The 17667-nt window shown below is 41.3% G+C and overlaps 1 protein-coding gene across 1 annotated transcript in view; it reads right to left on the minus strand.

The window, feature by feature from the left end:
• Positions 1-14212, minus strand: part of LOC141810579 (high affinity choline transporter 1-like) — a 32402-nt gene extending 18190 nt beyond the window's left edge. Inside the window, exons 1-2 of the mRNA XM_074698261.1 lie at positions 14089-14212; positions 13714-13744 (exon numbers count right to left, since the gene is read on the minus strand). The gene's annotated coding sequence lies outside the window, so the exon portion shown is untranslated. The remainder of the gene's footprint in view (positions 1-13713; positions 13745-14088) is intronic.
• Between the last annotated feature and the right edge of the window lie 3455 nt (positions 14213-17667).

Raw genomic sequence — 17667 nt, forward strand, 5'->3', positions numbered from 1 at the left:
CCAGTACTTTCAGTTCCCAATTTATTGTTATCTATAGCCCCATTTTTTATCCTAACCCAGAAAATATGAATGATTTGTGTCTTGATAAACCCTTTCACTTTCAGTGATTTGTGAATTTCTTCTGTTACAAAATTTAGTCAATTTTTTGTTTTTCGCACAAATGTTCCAAAGTCTCAATAACTGGGAAAGGACATTATACCTGAATGACATGAGCAGAGCTGAGTGAATGAGTGAGAGCTGAGCAATAAAAAGAAAAATGAAGGGAGTTGGCTCTTCTGATTCACAACAAAGCACCGGCTGTTAAAGCTGCAACTTTTGATCATGACACATCACCGGTCGAAATATGCCAAGGCTAAAAAAAAAACCCCACATACTGGTGCAGTTACAAGACTTGTCTTACTATGTATCACAGAAAGGCGGAATTAACGTATTTGAACAATATATCGTTACAGAGCTTTGGTGTATGTCGTGAAAACTCTTAAAATTGGACATTCATTCATTCATTTTCTGAACCGCTCTTCCTGTGCAAGGTTGCAGGTTGTTGGAGCCTATCCCAGCTGTCATTGGGCAAGAGGCAGGGTACACCCTGGATTGGTCGCCAGCCAATCACAGGGCTGACACTAAAGCCGCTTTTCCACCAAGCAGTCCGGTTCAGTTCAGTACGGTTTGGTACAGTTAAGCCTCATCCCGTTTGCATTTCCTGAGCAAACTGTGCCCTCCCGTGGTAGGCAGATAGTAAGCCGGATGCCAAAAGTCGCAGCTGTTTAACAATAGCGTGACACTGTAGCAGCGTGACACAGTTCACCCCGCTGATAAATCCAATGGAAAAGAAAAACGCGACACAGTTAACAAAGAGTACAGATGAAAGACATGCAGCATTTCATCCTCTCTGTGATTGGCATGTAGCTCTTTGATACAAAGTGCAAAGTTTTGTTTCAGAGAAGTCTGTGTGCCACCAGGAGAAATGCAGTGTTGAAAAGTGTTGATTCTTTTGACCAATCAATGGTCTGCAGTATTGTAGCTCCACCTTCCGAGAGCGGATCAGTTCAGTCTGGCTCCCATAAGTCCCAAAAAGTGGGGACGGCTCGTCTTATTATCTGGGGATCTGTCCCAGGATAAGTCAGTGGAAACGCCACAAAATGTGCGCCATACCAAGACGAACCGGTCTACGGCATTAGACAGACAACCATTCACACGCACACACTCACACCTAGGGACAATTTAGGCCCCGTTTACACGACGCCGAAAACGGTCGATTCCGCAAACATTTCGTTGCGTTTTGGCCTTCCGTTTAGACGAGACCATGTTGCGTTTCAGTGAAGGCTCCGCGCTCAGCCACATTTCCAGTTGAGCCAGTAGTTGGCGGTAATGCGCGTTATGGTTGGATTGCCGACCGTCTCACACAACAAAACGCCAGAAAAAGAAAGAACAGAAGAGGAGACTACTCCTCCTGGAGTCGTATGAACGCGGATCGTTTTCACGCCGTCCTCATGTAAACGCGGGCGGCTTTTGAAAACGCAAAGGAAGAATCGTTGCGGGAGTCTCTGTGTAAACGGGGCCTTAGAGTGATCATTTAACCTGAAGAGCATGTATTTGGACTGTGGGAGGAAGCCGGAGTAACCAGAGAGAACCCACACATGCACGGGGAGAACATGCAAAGTCCACACAGAAAGGCCCACTGGCCAAGCTGGGATTTGAACCCGTGACCTTCTTACTGTTGTGCCACCGTGCAGCCTTATAATTGGCCACCATTCAGTACCATGCATTTTCCCTTATTATCAAACTTTAGCATAACACTGTAAACAGAAATTCACAAGTTAGACTACATAATATCCATGTCGGCTTTGTCATTGTTAATATGTTAGAATAAGTTATTAAACCTGTGAGTTCTACACATTCAATGGGATGGCTGATTCGATTGACAGGTGGGCACCCTGTAGAGACTAAAGTACTGCCAAATACACCAGATGCGTCTCCACTCTGCCACAGCACCAGATCAGAAAGGTTTCCAATCAAATCAGAAAGTCAACTTACACTGGATCTGCGCTTGTCTGGCAGGTTGCAGGAAGTTGTGCATGAACTACCCCAAAAACACCCGGTGCATTTCAAATGAAACAAGATGGTATTGATTTTGACTATGACAAATTGACATAATGCGCAGAGCCAGACCAGGAGTCAACGGGTTTGAGGTTTTACAGCCAAACATGCATGAAGAGAGACTTAACAATGTGATGAGAAGCGTGGGAACTCCAGATGTCTGTCAGTCATGCAGCTTGCCGGACTGAACACACAGCAGAGCGGGGCTGGACTACACACGTATCTGGTGCATTTGAGGCGTTACTTGCCCAAGTTTTATCATTGCCAGTATAGCTCTGCCCACAACAGGCTTCAAAACTCTATAAGAAAAAGATGTGTGACACTGCAGAGGCTACATCCATTCATTATGTGGTCCGTGCATCCCATTCTACCATTAGCACCGCTCTTTTCTGTTACTTCAGTATGGCTGTTGTTGTGAAAGCTCCTGTATGATTTTTTTTTTTTTTTTGTCAGTAGATTGTCAAATGGACTAAAAGAGGCAGTGATGCCTCTTCCTGACATGTAGAATCAAACAAAAAGCATCAAACAGAAGATTAACTGTATTTATGAATCTATTCCAAAAAAACACCACTCATGCATGTTTAGAGAAAGATCAACCAATAGAGGACGTACCACTCTGTCCACGAGGAGCCACCAGAAGTTCCTCAGTCACTGATTGAAAAATGTTGAAAGTATGAGTTAAACCAAGTATTCAGAGGCTTCAATCCTAAACTCACAGTTTAAACTAGGCTTTAAATCCCTTAAAAAGAAACGTTTGAGAGTCGACTTTGGCCTGTTCTCACACAAAAACAAGTTCCTGATCTGATACACCAAGAGCCTTCAAGAAGATCAGCCATCTGTCACCTTGAGTTGCAAAAGTAGTTGATAGAGTTGCAGGTAGTATTGCAGGTATCCTAGTAACCACTACCTGACTTGTAACTGGACCTGCAGGGACAAAAAAAAACAGCCCAGAAAGAGCTCTCTTCGTGTCTGCTTTGAGGATCATGTTCAGCCCCAATGTAAACAAACTCTGCTTCCTGGCGGCGTTTTACCAGGTATTTTTTCTGGGACATATCAGAAGGAGTCAGTTGCAGTCTTTGACCTCTCTCTGCATAGAGCGAACATCGTTACGGGACAATTGGTCACGGCTTTACAGGTTAACAACAGGAAAGGGCAGAAATAAGAGACAAAGAGGTCAGGGCAGACTGCAGCATGCCAGTCTGCTTAGTGTGATTTCCTCTGGTGGATTTTAGTCTGGCATGTGGATTCCTGAAACATTTTGAATTTCTTTTCTGCAACATCTCAGTGGACTCTACAGTCAGGAAAACTGCGTCTTTTCTAACAGAAAGAACACCTTCTGCAGTCAAACCCTCGACCTCTGCCTCATGTTGTTTTTGCTGCTGCTGAACATGAAGCACAATCAAAGCTCAACACAGCACTGTCCCCTAAGCTGTGATGCGTGTCGGTTTCCAAAATTCACGTCAGGGGCAGGATCACCTTTCAGCTTAAAGCTGCCAATTTCTTGTCAGGACAGACAGAGAATTACCAGGTACGCTCTGTGCGATGAAAAGAGCTCTTTTTGTGATCTTCCTTCTCAAGGGATAAAATTTCAGATCCCAAACAAAGAGCAACACCTGGTTTAGAAAAATTAAGCCGATTGCAGAAGTACTAAAAGTTCCGGTTCATCAGAAACCACATACACACCAAGCCAAAAAAAACAGACTTTAATGGCTCCAAAAACAGATTTACAGCTCGGTTTCAAAACAGCTTCTCTAGGATTGTCTGATTGTCCAATCAGAGACATAGCTCAGCACACGTGACTGACGGGCGCCTTTTGGCTGTTAGAAAGAAAGCTCAAAACCTGCGTCATATCCAATATGGCCGCATCTGACAGTTGGCTTCATTTTACTGTATGAGGAACAGACAGGTGACATCACGGAGACAACATCTATATTTTATAGTCTATTGTTCCAAACTGCCAGCTCAAGCTTCACAGGGTTTTGCTTCTTGACCTTTGCAATAGTCCCGTGTCCACCAGGTGGTCCTGTATGGATCAGTACAGTTTGGTACGGGTCGGATCAGTAAAGCCTGATCCTGTTTGTGTTTCCACACCAAACTGGCCATGGTAGGCGGCACGTAAGCTGGATGCTAGTAGCGGTGTCAGTTAGGTAATTGCGTGATGCCATAGCAGAGCAACACAGTGTACCCCGCAAATAAATCCTATGAAGAAGAAAAAGGCAACACAGTAAACAAAGAGCAATGATAGAAGACATCCAGCAATTGGTCTTCTTTGTGATTGGCATGGGGCTCTTTGTTAAAAAGGTCAATCAAGTTTTGTTTCAGAGAAGGAGAAATACAGCAGCCACTGTCGCACAGGAAGTGACGATTCTTTTGACCAATCAGCAGACTGCAGTGTTTCTAGCTCCACCTTCTGGGGTCAGATTGGTATGTCTGGTAGCCCTACAGAAGGGTACCAAAAATTCCAAAGGAAACGCCACAAAGTGTGTGCCATACTGAGACTAAGCAAACTAAACCCCCTTGGTGGAAACAGGCCAAAGTCGCTTTTTGATGTGTAAAGACAGCAGAGAATCTTTATGTTGTCTTTCTATTAACAAGTGCACTGCAAAAAACAAAATCATTTCAAGTCAAGTTCAGTTCTAAAATCAGCTGAAAGCGTTTCATTGCAACACGAAAAAATAAAGAAATTCTGACTAATACAAACTTTTCCTCTCTTGAGCTAATGGAGACACCACTTATCCTCAATGGACAGGATTCAGGTGACAAACCAGCAGTCCAACTGCCTTGGCTTTAACTGAGAATTGTGGGATATACCACCTTAAAGTGTCTGTTCTTTAAAAGCACTGTGCAGCCAACTTAACGGCACATCCTGGAGAGGAAATGGACTCATCATCACAGTTAGAAAAAAAAGTTTGTTGCTCCTTTTCTTCATCACACTTTCATGTGTTGTGATGAAGGAATACAAACCGTTCTCCATGGAAAGTTTTCATTCTGAGTTTTTGTAAATGGTCATAACTTACTTAGTGTCATCAGACATCTAGCACGTGTTCACCTGCACGTGTGTTCACCTGCACGTGTGTTTATGTGCTGTCTGTTTAGCAACAGATACTGCCAGGTGGCCTAGAGGGATGTCATGAGTGTGCAAGACTTTTACAGCAATCATAAGCAAGGGCAGTTAAACATGTACTATATGTTGAAAAGAGAAGACAGGAAAATTTATTAGACCCCTATCCAGGATGCAGACACTGAAGTCTTTGAGATACCTAAGTACAGGAACGTCATTGATGTATAAGAGTATTGTGGAAAAGTTCATTAGTTTTAGTTGTTGAATTCCAAAAGTGAAACTCACATATAGATTTATTGACTCAGAGATTAAATATTTCAAGAATTTGTTTCTTTTGATTGTAATGAGCACAGCTCATTCAAAGTTAATCTAATATTCACATAAAATTATAGTATTACATAACACCAATAGAAATATTTCTCTCTCCTTAAATCAGTCCAGCTGCAGACCTCCGTTATCAGCTGACCCTCTTGGAGGCTTCACTCCTACACCATCAGAAAAAAGTGATGGATATGAAGTCAAACATTTCAAAATAAAAGTTGCCTTTAAAGTCACGTTAGGTAGACACTTGTGTTCTGATGACCTTGGTTAACCTGATTCCTCGATAGTGTTACTTGAAAAAAGAAAATGCATAAAATGCATGTCATCAGTTACACAACATGACATATAGCAGTGAATAGATTCACTGAGGTCTACTTTCAATGGTAATGAGGTGAATGTAGGGATTGGTATCGAGAACTGGTTCCTGTTAAAAATGGATTCAAAACAGTTCAATCCATCGACGTCATCAGCCTTAACCCTTGATGAATCCATGGTCAGTTATTTACATTACACCATAGCAGCTGGACCTTAGCTTAGCAGATGATGACAGTTTCCCAAAGAAACTCTGATTCAGGATTTTCTGCTTGAAGTTTTACTACAGAGCTGAACTCACAAAGAAATGAACATTACTGTCTCACACCAGATTCTTATTTAATACAAATGATACAGAAAACATAGCGCTAGCTTGATGCTGATGTATATGGGAAATTGTATTTATACGCTAGCGGTTAGCATAACTTAAGTTTTACACCGGGATTTGAAATTTCATCATGGAAATATATTACAGTTACTCTCTGCAAATAATTCTAAGAGCTCTTAATGTCAAAACACTGAGAGGCAAATGTTTTCCAACAGGAGGAGAGAATAAAAGTTACTTCAGGCTAATGGCTATGAATCATTGCTATAACCACTTAAAGACACTAGACGGCCTACTGTAGTCAATAGCATAACAAAAGAGTACATCAACGTCAGGTGACCTGTGGTTTGGACTTATTTTCATTTAATTATGTAGAATTATAAAGAATTTCATATTTATTTAATTGTAAACTTATTGCAAATGCAATAAAATCCTGACGTCACTCCCTTCTGATGGTGGAGGAGTGGAGCCTCCAAGAGAGTCTACTGAGACTGGAGGTCTGCAGCTAAAGAGCTGTTTTTGCATAAATTACTGCATCACTACAATGTGGCATTGAGGCATTTAGACTCTAGCTCTGAGGTGTTACTGAAGCTCAGGTTTCTTTGATGGTGGCCCTGTTTTCTGGCCAATCATCCACAGTAGTATCATGGTCAGTTTACCAACCGTTTGTTCTTTAATATGAGAAGGAGCCAAGTCTGGAACATCAAATCAAATGCTCCATAAAGCTTGTCAGCAGAATGAAGCATGAAGTGACTCTGGGCTCTAGAAAAACACAGTAGACCAACAGCAGCAGACGACATGGCACCTATAGAACATCTTTGAGGTAACTTCTGAGAGATACAGTACACCTGCAGAAAATCACGAGTTCTACCACAAGACTATTCTCAGCTTCAGGGCAGCTATAAAATAAATTCCTCGTGACTGCCCTGAGGCAACATCATCACATCATAGATGTCTTGATGTCCTCGTCACTCTTCTTCAAGGCACCTGCCAAGATGTTCTCATAGCAGGTTATGTAATATCATCTGGAGCAGGGTGAACACGTTCCTCCCTGAGACAGAAGTGACGAGTGCATCTGAGGATGTCGCACATTGTGTACATTGTTAGTATCTGAGTCAAAAGAGCTAATCTTGATGAGAATGATTCAGGTTGGGGCACTGGTTGTCCTAACAGTGGCCTGGGTCACTGCCTAAAGTCATTCCTCAACTCTCCCTCAGTTTACTGCTTCATCTACCATCCTGTCCTCTCTGATTAAAGATGTGAAAGCCTGAAATAAGGTTCCAGATTAGAACAAAAGATTATTTTTGCATCAACTTAGATCAGGTAACCTAGTCTGTTTTTCTCCTGGGCATGACAGCAGGCTGGGTAGAAGGGAACAAGCCTCCGAGTTAAGACTTTTCAGCTCAAGTGATCAAAGACTAAACGTATGACCAGTTGTTGTGTGCCATTTTTACCAGATCAGTGCGCTTCTATAAAGATTTCTCTCATTTTGTTTTGACGGTTCAACTCAAATCAAGAGATGTACGGGGATTTGGAAAATCATTTTGAATCAAAAGTTATGAACAACCCAGAACGTAAACTGGAGGTGCTTTAGGAGATTATGTAATCCTAATTTTTTTTAACATGTTTTTCATTTTCCAATTGCTTTAATCCATTCAGAGTTTTTCAACAGAAACTTTTCTCACTGCGTGACAGGGAGGTTAACTGATGGGCTTTGAAGAAATGAGCTCCATCTGTTTGTTGGAACAGTTCCTTGTTGCTTTTATAAGATTTATTTACAGTGTGTAAACTACAGCACATGATATTGTAATTGGATGAAGTCTCTTTGGCTCATCTCTCTTTAACAGGGATTTTTCCTCCAGCTCTCTGGACAGGCCTTCTGTTCAACCTGAACCCTTAATGCGAGCCAGCGTAGCCAGTTGTTTAGCGCTTGGCTGACTACTTGTCCCTTCCTCATGCCTTTGTCTTCCTGTTTTCAGCACATCTAACATTTTACAACAAGAGGAGCTCACCAGCAAGGTGTGTTCACTGAGGATTCTCAAAGTGACACTAATGATCTGGATGCCTCAGGAGGCGTTGCTGAGCTAATGTAGCCCTGCGGCTGTGGAAAAAAACAACTTTCTGATGCAGCCAAGAAACTAGAAGACACTGTGAGGATCCCAGTCCTACCCTTCAGCCCTTAGTGAAGTGGTGTCCCAGTTCCCCTTAAGGTGGAGGAGAGAGCTACACAGCCCTTGAACCCAAAACAAACCAGGACATCACTGTAAACAAGGGGTTTGTCAAGTTTCCCATGATATCAATATTTTTATCAGATATCCAATCCTTTGCTACTCCACTTAAATATTAGCCATGATTTGAATTGTTGTTGTATTTTAAAACCACTTGTTATAACAATTTAGCTAACGCTACTATAGGGACAGCTACAGCTAATAACAACTACACGATGTCCGACCAGGGTGACAAATTCACAGCAAACAGACTTCACTACAATGAACTGCATTTTATGGATGATTAGACAGATGAGCTACATTAGCATCATCAGCTATGATAAGCTAATGTTACAGTTTTCAAAAGCTACTTGATATAGCTTCTAAATACTGCAACTTTAGCTTTCCATAGCTTAGCTGTCTCATCACTCATGTAATGCAGCACATGCAGGGTGTTTGGTGCACCCGGAGTCATCCGACAGAAAGTCAAAAGAGATCTGAGACGACTGTAATCGACACCTGCTCCTTTTGTGACTGCTCCAACACCTCACAGCGCTTTGAACTGTGCACCCTAAGTAATCAGACATTTCTGTTCCGATGACTCAGCAAGAGCCAAGCTTTACAAAGATAAACTTGAGCCATAAACCGAGGATTCTGCTGAAAATACTGTCACTAACATAAATTGCAGACAGAGAGGAAAATGTTAAACTGGATTGCAAATGATTCAGAATTTATACTAGGCCAACATGACTTTTAGCTCAAACAATGAATAGAAAAGGGAATAAATGCATTCTGTATCATTCTTTTGGGAGAGAAAAGGTATGAGCTTTCAAGAATTCAAAGAAAAATATGGACTTGGGAGACAGGATTTTTTGAGATACAGTATATTACCAAAAGTATTGGCTCACCTACCTTGACTCACATATGAACTTAAGTGCCATCCCATTCCTAACCTATTGGGTTCAATATGATGTAGGTCCACCTTTTGCAGCTGTTACAGCGTCAACTCTTCTGGGGAGGCTGTCCACAAGGTTGAGCTGTGTGTTCATAGGAAATTTAGACCATTCTTCCAAAAGCGCATTGGTGAGGTCATACACTGATGTTGGTCAGGAAGGCCTGGCACTAATTCATCGGCTCAGGTCAGGACTCTGAGCAGGCCAGTCAAGGTCATCCACACCAGACTCTGTCAGCCATGTCTTTATGGACCTTGCTTTGTGCACGGCTGCACAGTCATGTTGGAAGATGAAGGGGCCAGCTCCAAACTCTTCCCACAAGGTTGGGAGCATAGAATTGCCCAACATGTTTTGGTATCCTGAAGTATTCAAAGTTCCTTTCTCAGGAACTCAGGGGCCAAGCCCAGCTCCTGAGAAACAACCCCACACCATAATTCCTCCTCCACCAAATTTAACATGTGGCACAATGCAGTCTGAAATGTACCGTTCTCCTGGCAACCTCCAAACCCAGACTCGTCCATCAGATTGCCAGATGGAAAAGCGTGATTTGTCACTCCAGAGAACGCATCTCCACTGCTCTAGAGTCTGGTGGTGGCGTGCTTTACACCACTGCACACGATGCTTTGCATTGCACTTGGTGATGTATGGCTTGGATGCAGCTGCTCAGCCATGGAAACCCATGAAGCTCTCTGCGTACTGTACTTGGGCTGATCTGAAGGCCACATGAAGTTTGGAGCTCTGTAGCAACAGACTGTGCAGAAAGTTGGTGACCTCTTTGCACTATGCACCTCAGCATCCACTGACCCCTCTCTGTCAGTTTACATGGCCTACCACTTCTTGTCTGAGTTGCTGTTGTTCCTGAACTCTTCCATTTTCTTATAATAAAGCTGGCAGTTGACTGTGGAATATTTAGGAGAGAGGAGATTTCATGACTGAATTTGTTGCACAGGCGGCATCCTATGACAGTTCCACGCTGGAATTCACTGAGCTCCTGAGAGCGGGCCATTCTTTCACAAATGTTTGTATAAACAGTTTTCATGCCTAGGTGCTTGATTTTATACACCTGTGGCCAGGCCATGTGATTAGGACACCTGATTCTGATCATTTGGATGGGCGAGCAAATACTTTTGTAAAGTACATATAACATGTACTTACAAATCTAAAATTACATCACAAAAGAAGACAGGGTGGACACAAAAACTGAATTTACTACCATGATTAAAACCACAGTAGGGGCTTACCACCAGAGTAAATCTCAAGTCATCGCAGCCTTTTATAATGCTCCAGGGGAAAACTGGAGAACTCAACACTTTACATAAGAACTGGGAATCAGAGCTGAATGTTGTAATCTCAGAGGATGATTGGTACAGAACATGTATGACACAATGCACAACCACTTGCTCACAAATATGAGGAGAGTTTAGTAGGAAAACCTCCCTCAGTTTTTTATGACACCCCAGATAAAGAGTAAGCAGCTTCAACCCCCAGCCATGCCGGAGGCTTCGTGGTGGCCACGAGAACCAACCACACACGTTATCTGGAACCGCTCCCAGATAAAACCCCTTCTGGGTTGTTACAAATAAGACAAAACAGGTTATGAGATTCCAAGCAGTTGTTTCGTCATATACCTGGGGAATACTGAAGACACTGTTCAAGGAAATGATGTCGTATTAAAATTCTACTCATGGCAAGGAAAAAAGCTGTCACCAGGAATTAGCACAAAGCAGAAAGAGCGCTGGTTTGAAATCATTCAGGATATCTATCTAACAGAAAAGCTGACATATGCACGACAAGAACTGGAAAAAATGGACCACAAACACAGAAAGCAGGAACAACAAGTAACTGAACTGTCTCAAAGTGGCTATAAGGAAGGACTCACATACTAGAAATGCCCCTGGAAACACTTATGCACTGTTTTTTTCAAACTGTTTTCTAAAATGAAAATAAAAATTAAGTAAAAATCAAATAGAACGTTTTTTGCTTCTATCAAAAGCATCCAAAGTTCATTCCACCTACAATGCGTCCGTCAGCCAGTGTCAAACAAGCCGCCTCCAAAACAAAACCTCAAACAGAAGCAAACTCATCAGATTTATCACCAAATGTCTCTGAGCTTTTTCCCTTTCTCCATATTTCCCACACAAACATGAAGAGTCAGGACTGTCTTTGCAGCTGACTCCTCTGTCCCTGTTACCCCCCATGAGCAGTCCTCTCCCCTCACTGCAGCTGGCCCCAGCTCTAACACTGGCCCCGGCCTCTAACACAGGCCCTTTACTCCCCAATCGTGCGACCCCTCGACCCCTCCCAAAGGAAACCCCCCTCTGGACTGGATTGTACACGGCCGTCCTCAGTGACTCAGAGAGCCGGTCCACAGTGAGCTCACTGGGTAAGTCTGCTGCTGGTGACTTCTTTATGACTATCTAGGATTGTTCTGGCTGTTTAGTCATTCAACTTATATGTTGTAATGACTTGACCTTGTTTGAAAGAAAGCCCACAGCTGAATGAACAGAGGGGCGTATGGGCTCATGTAGTGATGGAAATACAGGACGCAGTAATGAGAGAGCAACTATGTTACAGCTGTGTGCTTAATAGACAAAAAGAATAACCTATCAAGAGGATAAATACAAGTTTTCAAACCCAAACTGATCAATATTCTCTTATTTCAGCAGTTTATAATATTAAAATAACCATATAGACATATAGACTACCTAATTATACAGAGTCCTGTTTCCACCAAGCAGCTGAGATCAGTACAGTTTGGTACGGGTTGATCCTGTTTGTGTTTCCACAGAAACCCCCTTGTGGTAGGCAGCATTTAAGCTAGATGCTGATAGCTGCATCAGTTATGAAACAGCATGACGATATAGCAGTGCGACTCAGTGTACCCAACAATAAAACCAACAAAGAAGAAAAACGCAGCACAATAAACAAAGAGCAACGATGGAAGACATCCAGCAGCTCATCTGCTTTGTGATTGGCATGTAGCTCTTTGTTACAAACCGCAATCAAACTTTGTTCCAGAGAAGACTGCGTACCACCAGGAGAAATACAGCAGTTGTTGCACAGTAAGTGACGATTCTTTCGACCAATCAACAGTCTGCAGTGTCGTAGCTCCACCTTCTGGGAGGAGATCAGTCTAGACTGGCACCAGAATGGAAGGGCACCAAAAAGTGGGACAGCTCATCTCAGTTACTTAGGGATCAGTCCGGGGATTAGTCAGTGGAAACACCACAAAATGCATGCTGTGCTGAGACAAACCAAACCAAACTGCTTGGTGGAAATGGGGCTTTAGTTCCAGGCCAGTCCTTGAATTAGCACTGGTTCTTTGTGTTCCCTAAAGCCCCGTTTCAACCAAGCAGACTGGTTCAGTTCGTCTCAATTCGTCTCAGTACGGCGTGCATTTTGTGGCGTTACCACTGACTTATCCTGGGACAGATCTCCAAATAACCGAGACAAGCCGTCCAACTTTTTGGGACCCTTTTGTATGGGTGCCGACAGCGGCTGCATTTCTCCTGGCAGCACACAGACTTCTCTGAATCAAAGCTTGATTGCACTTTTTAACAAAGAGCTACATGCTAATCACAGAGAGGACGAAATGCTGCACGTCTTCCATCTATGCTCTTTGTTTACTGTGTCGTGTTTTTCTTCTTCATTGGATTTATTAGCAGGGTAAACTGTGTCACGTTGCTACAGTGTCACGCTATTGTTTAACAGCTGCGACTTTTGACATCCAATTTACACGCCGCCTACCACAAGAGGGCACAGTTTGCTGTGGAAACACAAACGAGATCAGGCTTAACTGTACCAAACAGTACTGAACCGAACCGGAATGCTTGGTGGAGCACTGACTCCTGGTGCTTAAAACTGGTGCTTAGCAAGCGCCAACTCTCTCCTGGGCCAGAGGAGAAAAAGGACAGATCTTGCATTTCCTTTACATATCATAAAAAGATTCTAAAAAGTCCAACCCAAGCACAGATACTTAAAAAAAAAACATGTAGAAATAACCAATTTTGGAGCTGAAAATCTAATTTCAAATTGCAGATTATGATCACACAGATCAAAGTGAGACTATTTCAAGCCATCGCAGCACCTTTGAAAATTAAAACATGAGCTTTTGGCTCCTTTTTGGGTCTCCACCACTTCTGATTTCTACTATTCTTGAACAGCTCACCACATCAACATGAAAAATTTCACAATGCACTAATGATAGACAGGACAGTTACACCAGCCATGATTCAGCAATCTCTGGTGAAATAATTTTCAGCCACATTACATAATCTCCTACTTCTCATCTGTGACTTTGTCTTCACTGTTCACATCCTGCTTGAATCCTTCTGCAGCTGCAGTCATTCAAGTTGGAAAAACCTTTGTTAGAATTTAAACTTAAAGTTGCAGATATTAGTAATTTTTGTAATGATAGAAAACATGACTTTAACTTACTGAGGTGACGCAGAAGCAGTAAAGCTGCACGCTGTAAAATCAAAGCAGTGAAGTGAATGAATACAAAGATCAGCAAAGAGGTTAAACTGATTTATAACAGCAAACAGTGAAGGCAGAGCCGTGATCATTTATATTTAATCAGGTAGTTTGTTGCATTCATGGATCAATATATCTACTCAGTACTGAGTTGTTTTCTTTCTGTCAGGTCTTATTATCTCAAACAAAGGAACTATTAAAGACTTCCACCTAGCTAAACAAACACTCCTCAATCCCCATCTGTTTCCTATCAACCCCTCACAGAGAATGATCCTGCAGCTCTGGAATTAAACCCCACATTAAACACAAAACACTCACTGCCACCATCAGACAAAATACCTTCTACTCAGCCCTTTCCAGATGTGTCACCAACCTCAGGTTTAACCAGCCGCACTTATCAAAAACTCACTCTCACTCTGACACAATCCAACATCTGTGTTCACTTCTGAAGCAGGATGCGATGTCTCAGCCAAGTGTTACAACTCAGGATGTGTCATCAACCACATGGACCGGTCAGCTGACCTCCTCTGGGCAAACTCAATATAAAAGTTCACCCCCGGCCTCATTGTTAGAGCCCTCACAGACCGTGTTTACACCAGCGCTACCTGCAGAGTCTGGCTGTTTGAAGGGACAACTTGAGACGATACAGACATAGAGGTTAGATGATATGATAATGAACTTTCCTTTCACCGCTCACCAATTATTCACACCATCTATAATCAAACAACATGCTTTGAAATCTGCTCATAAAAGTAAAGGGTGGATCCCATCAAGTCAAAACTTTGAATACATCTGTTTGGAGAAGGAATAAAGGAAGGAAGGAAGGGGAAAAAATACCTTTCCTCATAGGTTCATGGAAACAAAGACATCAACAAGACTTCTGACTGAAGTTGCTCTGAGCTCAATTCACACTTTAACACTTGATGGTTGCGGTTCCCGTCTGAGGATCATTTTGATCCAACTGCTCCCTCTGCTGTTCAGGAGTCAAACACTACAACCTTCACTCATCAGCTGCTAGGCCGAAGGTAATCTGATGGTATTTTGGTAATCGGAGTGGATCAAGTTTGGAAAATGTGTTGTTTGAAAAGAGGAGTTCTGAAATTGAATCCAGTCCCAGTTTGAATCTGGATCAAATCTTCAGTTTGTGTTGTTTAGAGCTTTCCAGTAGGATTTGGAAACTTTGATCCCAAAAAACAATACTCTCCTGATCCCAATGGGCCTGTTGTTCAAAGAATTTAATCTGGATCAAAGTTATCCAGATTTGAAAATCCCATTTTTTGATATCCAGGATCAGGTAATCTGTCATAGTTTTATGCCAGTTTTTCAAAGTATTATTGGATTAGATCACCCAGATTCAGATACACAGTTTTCAGGTAAGTTGTTCAAGGGTTATCTGATGGGAGTTTGGTTATTGGATTGGATCAAGTTTTCAAAAAGTGTTGTTTAAAAGGGAAAGAAGATTTTTGGAATTGGATCAAATCACATAATCCGGTCTGGTTTTTTTTTTTTTTTTTGATCTGAATCAAACCCTCCGTTTGAGTTGTTCAAAGCTTTTCAGTAGGATTTAGACTTAGAAACAGGATTAGCCTGAACCCAACAGGTGGCAGAATATCAAGGTGGATTTCAGGAAGAAAATATAGTGAAACTTCAAATTGGTAAAATATATATCATTTTTATCATGTAGCTTACATACCTTATTTATATTTTACACTTGATTTGTCCAACTGTTACAGTGATTAAGTAGAAACAGGCTTCCAATAGGCGTAATGGACAGGTGAGCATGATGTATTTCCGTTTAAATTTCAGGGTACATGTAAACTTCCTGTTACCATAGCATGCTGTGCTAACGTATGATAGCATGAAATGCCCGCTGTCAAAACATCAAAAATTGTTCATTGTCGTCGTTTCTGTGTAGTTTATGTTAATGTTTATGCTGATGTTTTCACTTTACGTGCTTAATGCGATGACGTGTATTTTTGCAGTTTCCTTGTACATTCGCGTCAAGCTAATGCTAGGTTTGAATGTCAGTTTGGTACATTAGGAGCATCTTATGTATCTAAACAATATAAAACCTATACTTAGATGTATAGTTAGAAAACCCCTACCAATATGGCCGCAATAGCTGACGTACTTCATTTTCTGTTTCAGTAACAGACAGGTGATATCGGGGAGACTACGTTCATGTTTTATACAGTCTATGGTTTTTACCTGATACTTTAATAAAAGTACAAACACATGAAGTGAATGGTATATACACATGATGAAACTTATTTGAAAGTATGATTAACCTGAAACGGGACAGAGTCATAACTGTAAACACAAAAACATGGCTACCAGCTCAGGCTAGCTAGTGTTAGCAAATTACCTTCAAAGCTGCAAAGAAATGAAGAAACGTACATTTTGAAGCCTTTTTACAATTTGCTACGTGGTGTTGTACCAGATATCAGGAAAACTCTCCGTATATCAACAGAAACTTTAAGCAACTCCAGCAAACACCGTATATATTTAATCCCTGCCACCAAAACACCATCTACAATCACATTCGGTAACTAGAAATGCCCAAATATCCTCACACCAATGAGGAAGTGATGAGTGCATATAGACCATTAAGAAATTAAAAAATTAAATCATTAAAATCATTGTTAAATTATCATTAAAACATGATAAATGTAATTCGATGTTTATTTTTGTGTTTTGTCTCAAAATCAGAAAAATGTGTTTTTGTTCTCACTTTTCACATCAACCAGAGATCTACCACCATCCAAATACACCCCCCTGCAGCCTCTTCACCAAAGGATCTGTCAGAGAGGACGTCTCTAAAAGGCATCATCGTCTCCGTACTCTCCAGCACATCAATCAAACCAGAAACATCTGCCTTCAGAGGGGATCACATCTGTAAACAAAATTCCTTCTTAATCGGCGAATCATTTACTACAGACAGCCGTGGGCCAATCACAAAAGAGCGTCCCACTCAGCAGATTCCCAGCACATTTTTTGAGTCCACTTTACAGGACTGACCACATCATTAACATCATCAGAAGCTGCAGGCGTCTCCTCACAGAGTTTAGAGTGGCCAACACTGCCCCCTGCTTCTTTCTCAAGGAAATTCAACCACAGAGAATCACAGACATAAAACACATATATGCAGATTATAAACGTTATCAATGAACAAGTTTTGTCTTTAACCAAAGTTCTTTTTACACAACTTTAAGATATTTTTTACTCAACAAACATGTTAAGTACATGTTAAACCACAGAAACTAATTATGATATTTGTTTTTTGGATGTGATCATGGATGATAAGTTAACTTGGAAATCACATAAAGCTCATGTTAAAAAATAAAGTATCCAAGAACATCTTTTTTTTTTGTTCTCTTATTTTGCCTTTTTTTTAGTAGTCATTGTCTTAGAGACCTTACATCACAAACCTTTTTTTTTAATTATTCATTCCATTTATCATTCATTAAGTCCATGATCTAGAGCACACTAACAGGCTGTTTTCAGCATCAGGGTTATTAAAACTGAAAGATCTCATTGAGTTACAGTCACCTGTTGTCATGTTCAGAGCACAAAAGTAAATTTAATTTTAAGCATCAGTTTGTGACGATAACTTTAAAACCAGTGTATTTAAGTAATTGGCGTTCAGTTTTTGAAAAATGACTTGACAAGTTGTGTTCAATTATATCAGCTTAAAAGACTGAACTGTCAGATTTGTTTCATATTGGCATGGTACAAACTCAGTGATTGACATTATTGATGTGTTTGAGGAAGGGGCTATTAGGGCCTGAAACAAAATGACTCAAAATGTGATTTAAAAAATAAGTGTAATAAAGCTTGAAATGTAATAACTGGTTGATAGTGTAACAAAAGTTCTAAGCCTGAAATGTAAGTTTTAGAAAATGTAATAAAACCCAAAAT

This window comes from Halichoeres trimaculatus, unplaced genomic scaffold (genome assembly GCF_033239565.1).
Source record: "Halichoeres trimaculatus isolate MK-OKI-2021-1 unplaced genomic scaffold, fHalTri1.1 fHalTri1_scaffold_21, whole genome shotgun sequence".
Lineage (NCBI taxonomy): Eukaryota > Metazoa > Chordata > Actinopteri > Labriformes > Labridae > Halichoeres > Halichoeres trimaculatus.